General features: G+C 38.9%; 1 pseudogene; it reads right to left on the bottom strand.

The window, feature by feature from the left end:
• The window catches only part of LOC122086900, a 16,884-nt pseudogene extending 9,928 nt beyond the window's left edge, over positions 1 to 6,956 (bottom strand).
• Positions 6,957 to 8,860: the final 1,904 nt, after the last annotated feature.

The raw sequence follows: 8,860 nt of genomic DNA, 5'->3' as shown, positions 1-8,860 counted from the left end.
GGGTATTTTACTTTCCTCACAAACCCTGTAGCTAGAAGTTTGTCAACCTCCTCGTTGATGATGGTGTTTCTCTCAGTCGTAAAGTTCCTGCACTTCTGCTAGACAGGCTTGAAGCTAGGGTTAATATCTAAACTGTGCTCAACTACGACCCTTGAGATTCCTGGCATATCAAAAGCCTTCCAATAAAAAATATCAAAGTTTTCACTGAGGAAGTTTAAAATTTCATCGCGACGTTGGGAGCCTAGCAATGGTCGGAGCTGAACGGTCTTTGACGGCTCGGCCTCAGTAATCGAGAGAGTGAGTAGCTATTCAACAGGCTCGGCTCAGTTCAAGAGGTTTTCACCGCAACAATCGATGATTTCTACTATACATGCTAAGCCAGAGCATGGCTTCTTGATAAATTTTATGAAGTTGGCCTAGTACTCCTGGGATTCCTTTTGGCTGGACTTGTAGTCCCCGATTTCGCCACTGGTGAGGAACTTGACTTTCATATGCTTGGTGGACACAACTGCTCCAAGGCCGTTGAGACCAGGCCAACTAAGGATTGCATTATAAGGTGAGGCTTGTTTGAGATTTTAAATGTAACCGCAAGCGTACGGATCAATGTAGCTACGGGTCGAACTCAGGGAGAGCAGCCACTTTATTTTTTTTCTTTTAATAATGCGAAAGTGAACCTATTAATGGTTGTGATATAATTCTAACTACCGTCCTAAACATATGTATCTAAAATAACGTCCTAACCATTCGTCATCTAAGAATTTAAAGACACAAGCCACGCAATTAAAATTAAATAAATAAATAAGTGAAAATAAAAAACCCACGCAATTAAAAAAAAATAAAGGAAAAAAATGCTGAAATAAAAATAAAGTAAAAGAAAGGAGAGAAATCTAGAGAGAGACTCACAAGTGGGTTTCTTTACTTAGCCCGAGGGATGCATCATAATATGAGCTTCCCTACTTGACCAGAGAGTCACTCTTACAAATGTTACTCTACTTGGCTTTAGGGAAAGAGAGACAATTAAAATAAAAGCAATAAATTGATGGTTCTATGGCTAGGAGGGGCAAAGCCAACACATACACTGGCCATGAACCTTGGGGGAAAGGGATAGCTATAATGTAATGACTAAAATTAAAATCCTAAATTAAGAAAGAAAGGGTAGTCAGAAGAGGGAATGAGAGGGAGAGAGAAGACTACTAAGGGAGCCTACTTACTTGAACTTCAATGCTTGAACTTGAAAGCTTGGGTGATTTGAGATACTACCAGTACTAAAAATCAGATCTGGAATAAACTAAATCTGAAATTTCTAGTACTAGAGAAAACAAATCTTAAAAAAAAACTGAACTTAAAAAAAAAAAAGATGCTCCATGGCTCGTGATCTTGTCACCTAGATCTAAGCCTAGAACTATAACTTTAAAAATTACAACTCAATTGCATAAATCATAAACATAAAAGTATGAATAAGAATAAAAGAGTGCTTGCATTAATTGACATAAAAAGCTATTACAAAAGTGATTAAAGCAAAAATAAAGAAGAACTAAAACTAAAGAGAGTGAGAGAGGGAGAGAGAGAAGAGAAATAAGCATAAACTAGAAAATAAACTAAGGGGAATAATAATAAATATGAGGGGGGAGGAAGGGGCTTTTATAGGGCTTTAGTCTTGCCTCCTTCCTTCTACAGGTCTTCTTTAAGAAAAGAAAGAAAATTAAATTAAATTAAATCTTAATAAAATTCCTCATTCTCTGAGATATTGTGTGAGGAAAGAGAGAATCTGTTTTCAAAATTAACAAATTCTATTCCTTCCCTACAATATTAACCAATATCTTGCAATCTTGATTAAATCATAAAGGAATCTCTACATAGCATCTTCAAGATCTTGTGAGGTGGCAAGGAGAGAGAATACTTTTTAGGATTTTGTAGGAGAGAGGATGTGGTACCAATGAGTGGGTTCCTCCTTTAGACAAGTTAGTTCAAGCTTGGACCGGTTCTTGATTCACTTTAAGCACTTTCTCTTGCAGACTTGGAAACTAAAAAAATAAAAAATAAAAGTAGTACTATCCAAAGAGGGGCAAAATGTACACTTATATCCCTAAGATTTCACACATTATTGTGCTCATCAAATTCCCCATACTTGACTTTTTCTCATCCCCAAGCAAGACAAATAAATAAATAAACGAAAGAAAAAGCCTAACTCACTTTCGTAGGAATCACGGTTGCATTTAGCACGTGCAACAAGCCTTTAAACCCCTAGGTCACCCCTAGTGGACGAGTTGTGTCTCGTGGGTATTTGCAGTGAATATACACGCAAAATTCAAATTAACTTGAAAAATTACCATTTAAAGTTTCCAATAACTACAAAACACACACCCTCTTTCAATTAGAGCACACAAATCGAGGAACCCCCACACTTGAACTTTAATACTCCATCTAGATTTAGGAACAATTACACATCTCAAATAGGGACGACCCTTGTATCTTCTAAAGCACAACCAATCCTCAGGCAAACCACATTGTAAGGTAGGGACCATGAACTAGGGTTTTGGAGCGTTAACCAATCATAAACAACAAAGCATAATGGTATCTTCTTTTTTTTTTTTTTTATAGTAGAGAACTCATTCTACTCCACTACATTTGGCTTGAATAACATGGTGGAGCAAACACCAAAAACCCAAGTTACTAAGTAGCTTCGCTTTATGCATATGCCAACAAAGACAGTGATGCTAATTTCTTTTCGAAAGTGCTCCTTCCTAAGAGGTTCGATCAAAACACCCTGCTTTATGAGGCGCAGTATTCTGTCTAGCTCCTAGAAATTCTATACTTACTTTCTACTTTTTGACCAATTTTCACTTTCTTTGCATATCCATATCATATATTTTTATACCATGCCAAGAATATGGTGTCGACTCCTAACCTAAGAACAAGGACACCAACTAACAAATGGTCCTACACCTTAAGACAAGTATCTTTAAATCATTTAAGTGAGGTCCCACTTCAAGACATATATTCATTACCATCCTCCCAATAGGAATTATAGTACCAAGATGGGTCCTCGATCTCAAATTTTTTTTTTTTAGGGTGTGTATAAAGCACCGAAAAACTCTTAAAAGTAACCTCAAGTTTCCTCCCCCATACTTAAATTGTGCAATGTCCTCAATGCAGAAAAAAGAAAAAAAATGATAAGATAATAGCACAAGAAGGACAAAGGAGAGGAAATTATCAAATAGAATCAAATATCATCATAAAGAGGCTCATGGAGAATCATGACCTCTGCATCATACATTGAAAGAAACTCAAGAAATAGCTTCAAACAGTGTCCATTAACTTTAAAAATTTACCGAGTGGATGGATTCATAACCTCTACGACACCATGGGGGAATACTGTTTGCACAAGTAAGGACCTTCCCACCGAGAACGAAGTTTTTCTAGAAAGATATGTAATCTAGAATTGTACAACAAAACTTTATCACCAGGTATAAAAAATTTCCTAACAAGGTGCCTATCATGAAAAGCTTTAGTCTTTTCCTTGAAAATTTTTGCACTATCATAGGCATCATTTCGTAATTCCTCCAACTCAGATAGTTGGAGATCTCTATGAGCTCCTGTGGTAGACAAATCAAAATTTAATTTCTTAATCGCCCAAAAGGCATGATGTTCTAACTCAACAGGAAGGTGGCATGTTTTCCCGTATACCAAACGGTATGGGGATTGACCAAGTATGGTCTTGTAAGAAGTCCTATATGCCCACAAAGTATCCAACAGACGGTTAGACCAATCCTTTCGATTTGGGTTAACTGTCTTCTCTAGAATTTGCTTGACATGTCTATTAGACACTTCTACCTGACCACTGGTTTGGGGGTGGTATGGGGTAGCCAACTTGTGGGTAATCCCATACTTCTTCACTAAGGCCTCAAAAGGCTTATTACAAAAGTACTTTCCCCTATCACTAATGATAGCTCTAGGGGTACCAAATTGGGAAGAAATGTTTTCCCTTAAGAATTGAATGACCACCTTATGGTCATTGATCTTACAAGCACGAGTCTCAATCCATTTGGACACATAGTCCACAGCCAACAAAATATATTCATATCCACATGACTTAGGGAAAGGGCCCATAAAATCTATTCCCCAAACATAAAAAACCTCAACCACGGGGATTAGGTTGAGAGGCATCATGTTCCTTCTACTGATTTTTCCTAAAGATTGACAAGAAGGACAAGCCTTACAATAAGCAAAGGCATCTTTGAAGAGACTGGGCCAATAAAATCCACATTGCAATACCTTGGCTGCAGTCTTAGTAGGCCCAAAATGGCCGCCACAAGCCTGATCATGGCAAAAGGAAAGAATAGAATGGTGCTCATGATCAGGGATACATCTCCGGATAATTTGGTCAGGGCATGATTTAAAAAGGTAGGATCATCCCAAAAGAAATACTTAACCTGTGAGTGAAAACGGTACTTCTCTTGGGAAGACTAATGATCCGGAGTCTTATTTGTAACTAAAAAATTTACAATATCTGTAAACCAAGGTTCACTAGATGCTGCAAAGAATTGCTCATCAGGAAAATACTCGTTAATTGGAGTATTCACAGTCAAAGAATTGGGTAACCGGGATAAATGGTCTGCAACCAAATTTTCATTGCCTTTCTTATCCTTAATTTCTAAGTCAAATTCTTGCAAAAGCAAAACCCATCTGATAAGACGTGCTTTGGCATCCTTTTTCTGCATAAGGTATCTGATAGCTGCATGGTCAGTGTAAATAATTACATGAGAACCTATCAGATATGCACGAAACTTTTCTAATGCAAATACAACAGCTAAAAATTCTTTTTCAGTTGTGGTGAAGTTCAGCTGTGCATCATTGAGGGTTCTACTGGCATAATAGATAACACGAGGAAGTTTATCAATTCTCTACCCTAAGACTGCCCCTATAGCAAAATCAGATGCATCACACATTAATTCAAAGGGTTCAGTCCATAAGGGAGCTTGAATAATGGGGGTTGTAGTCAACACCTTCTTTAATTGCTCAAAGCACATGAAGAATTCACTAGAAAATTTGAAGGGTTGCTCTTTAGCCAAAAGATTGGTGAGAGGTCTAACCATGTGACTGAAGTTCTTGATGAACCGACGATAGAACCCTGCATGACCTAAGAAGGAACGAACGTCCTTAACTGACTTGGGAGGTGATAAATTAGAAATTAAGTCCACATTAGCTCTATCGACCTTGATCCCTTCTTTGGAAATGATATGACCCAACACTATGCCCTGTGTGACCATGAAATGACATTTCTCCCAATTGAGGACTAAATTAGTCGCTTTGCATCGTTTGAGTACTAAAGAAAGATGATGCAAACAATTAGAAAATGAGGAGCCATGAATAGAAAAATCATCCATAAATACTTCTAAAAAATGCTCCACCATATCAGAGAAAATGCTCATCATGCATCTTTGAAACGTGACAGGGGCATTACAAAGCCCAAAATGCATACGCCGATAAGCAAAGGTTCCATAGGTGCATGTAAAGCTGGTCTTGTGTTGGTCATCTAAGGTAATGGGAATCTGGTTATAGCCGGAATAACTATCAAGGAAACAATAATACTCATGTCCGGCTAACCGCTCTAACATTTGATCAATGAAAGGCAAAGGAAAGTGATCTTTCCAAGTTGTCGCATTTAACTTCCTGTAGTCAATACACACACGCCATCCTATTTGAACACGGGTAGGGATCAACTCATTTTCAGTATTTTGGACTACTGTGAACCCTTACTTCTTTGGCACCACATGCACTGAACTTACCCATTCGCTATCAGAAATAGGGTAGATGATACCATGATCCAAGCACTTTAGGATCTCTTTCTTGATAGCTTCTTGCATCATAGGATTAACCCTTCTTTGTGGTTCTCTAGAAGGTTTTGAATCCTCTATGAGGTGAATATGATGTTGAACGATTGAGGGGCAAATTCCTATAATGTCTGTCATGGTCCAACCTAAGGCTTCCTTGTTTTCTTTTAAAACTTTGATCAACTCTTCCTCTTGACTTGAAGTTAAATCTGAGGCGATAATAACTGGTAGAGTTTGATCTTCTCCTAAGAAGGCATACCTTAAGTTAGAGGGCAACTCTTTCAAATCAAGCTTAGGGGGCTCAACAATTGAGGGTTTAGGAAGAGAATTTGATAGAGGACCAATGGGCTCCATGGGTGTATGAAGGCTCCAAACATCAGAGAAGAAATTTTCAGTATCATCCTCTAATTCTTCCATACACTCTTGGAATTCTGAATCAAAGTCAATGTCAAAAGTTTTAACAATATCATCAGAAAAATTCTCAAGCATATTGACCACTTCGTCAATATCATCAGAAGAAATTATGGGTTGCTTGCCCAACCTATACATGTTGAATTCCATAGTGTGATTGCCAAAAGATATCCTTAGTAGACCATTCCGACAATTGATTAATGCATTGCTGGTAGCCAAAAATGGTCTTCCAAGAATGATAGGGATCTTATCCCTAGTGGTGAAGGGTTTGGTGTCCAAAACAATAAAATTGACTGGAAAAATAAATTCTCCTACCTTAAGTAGGACATCTTCGACCATCCCTTTCGGAATCTTGACAGAACGGTCAGCCAACTGGAGAGTTGTCCCTGTAGCTTTCAAATCTTCTAATCCAAGTTGTTGATAAACATGATAAGGTAGAAGGTTCACACTTGCACCAAGGTCAAGTAAGGCATGATCAATACGAGTGTTGCCAATGACACAAGAAATGGTGGGACACTTGGGATCCTTATACTTGGCTGCTATAGGTTGTGTGATCATTGAACTGATATTAGCTATCAAAAAAGCCTTTTTGGGCACACTTGTGGTACGCTTGTGAGTGCATAAGTCTTTGAGAAATTTGGCATAGGCTGGGATTTGAGTTATGACATCCAAAAGAGGGATGTTTACCTCTACCTTCTTGAAGACTTCTAAAATTTTTTCCATTGAAGTTGTCTTCTTCTTATTCATCAAACAGTTAGGATAGGGGACAGGAGGAACATAAACACTGTCAGAAGTTCTCTTATTAATAAAATCATTTTTTTATGGCTTCCACCAAAACATCCTTAATCTCTTCAGGTCCATCTGACGAACCTGGAATGGGAGGCACAGTAGTAACCTCGATAGTCGGAGTGTCAACAGAAAGGTCAGATGTTGAAGAATGAGTGACCATTCCGTAGATACTCTCGGCCATTCCGTAGGGTATATACCGCATTACACTTGTTGGAGGGCCCTTGATGTTATTGACTCTGTACAATATTGAGCTGAGGGGCAGGTATCCCTTGTGGAGTCAGCACTTGATGTCTAGGATTCGGCTTTGGCTGACTAGGTAATTTTTCTTTCTCCTTCTCATGTATGATTGTGACAAGTTGGGTGAGTTGCCTCTCCACATTATTGTGGCTTGTCATGAGAAGGGCCATGCTTTTCTCTAGCTCACTAATTCTTGCCGCCTCTCCAGTGGATGTAAACCCCGGGGGTTGTTGATAAGGTGCTTGGAGAGGGGGCCTAGCTAAATTTGACTGAAGACCTAGATAAGGCCGAGGGAAAGAATTAGGTAATGGTGCAAAATTGGGCCTCTAGGGACTAGGCAGCCTTTGGTTGTGAAAGTTGGATGGACCTCCTTGATTCCCTTGGCTCCATGAAAAATTAGGGTGATTTCTCCACCCTGGATTATAAGTGTTGCTAGACGGGTTGTTCGAGTAAAGAGCATTAACACTTTCATTGACCCCAGAACTGTTGGGGCATTCTTCCATTACATGTCCAGGGGAGTGACACCAATTACACATAGAGACCTGATTTTGGACTTGGTGGACTGGGGCAAGTGCTTTAGGGACAAGGGCTTCTATTCTTTTAATGAGGCTATCTAAATGGGCCTCCTTGGTTACTATCCCATCGATATAGTACCCTTTACCTCCTATAGTTCTCTCACTTTCCTGAGTAGACTCCCATTCTCTTGTCTTTTCAGCTAGGTCAACCAAAAAGTTCCAAGCTTCATTTTCATCCACATAAGCTGTGAAGCCTATAGGACACATAGACTCTAACATTTGCTTGGTATGGTAGTCTATCCCTTCATAAATTATTTGGCAAAGATGCCATTTGTCAATCCCATGATGGGGACACTCTTGGAGAAGGTCTTGGAACCTTTCCATGAGTCTAGAAAATGACTCTTGAGGTTTTTGTCAGAACTGCATAATCTCACTCTTAAGTTTGTTTGTTTTATGCAAGGAAAATTTGTTTCTTAAGAACGCTACCGTAAACTGATCCCATGTGGTAATGGAATTAGTTGGAAGCCCATATAACCATCTTTTTGCTCCATCCTTGAGCGAAAAGGTAATGCATCTAAGTTTAACAGCATCATCACTGAGCTGTTGTATCTTAATGAGGACACAAACTTCCTCAAATTCTCTCAGGAACAAATAAGCATCTTCGGAAGATAGCCCATGGAAGTGGGGTAACATAGTGATGAATTGAGTTTTAAGCTCATAATTGTTCCCTGTGGCAGCTGATAATCTAATGCAAGAAGGTTGGGTTGCCCTGGCTGGGTAGAATATATCCTTTAAAGTAGGCTTAGGTTGTTCTGCCATTCTAAAAATAGGTACTCTTACTAAACGATTGGTAGAATCACGGGACCACACACTCATGCAACAGAAAACTACCCACAACTAAAGTAAGACAAGCACAAAAGAATGGAAAGAAACTCCTTTTTTTTTCTTATTTGATTTTTTTTTTGAATTTTTGGGATCTTACCGGCAGGGGTGGTTGCTCAGGTCAATTCCTGAGGTACTGCTACAGGGCGAAACCTATCTTTATGATACTGTGAGGCATGACAACCTCCACTG

The sequence above is a fragment of the Macadamia integrifolia genome, chromosome 8 (genome assembly GCF_013358625.1).
Source record: "Macadamia integrifolia cultivar HAES 741 chromosome 8, SCU_Mint_v3, whole genome shotgun sequence".
Taxonomy (NCBI): domain Eukaryota; kingdom Viridiplantae; phylum Streptophyta; class Magnoliopsida; order Proteales; family Proteaceae; genus Macadamia; species Macadamia integrifolia.
Note: the sequence above shows the minus strand (reverse complement) of the source record. Positions and strands in the feature narration are given on the sequence as shown.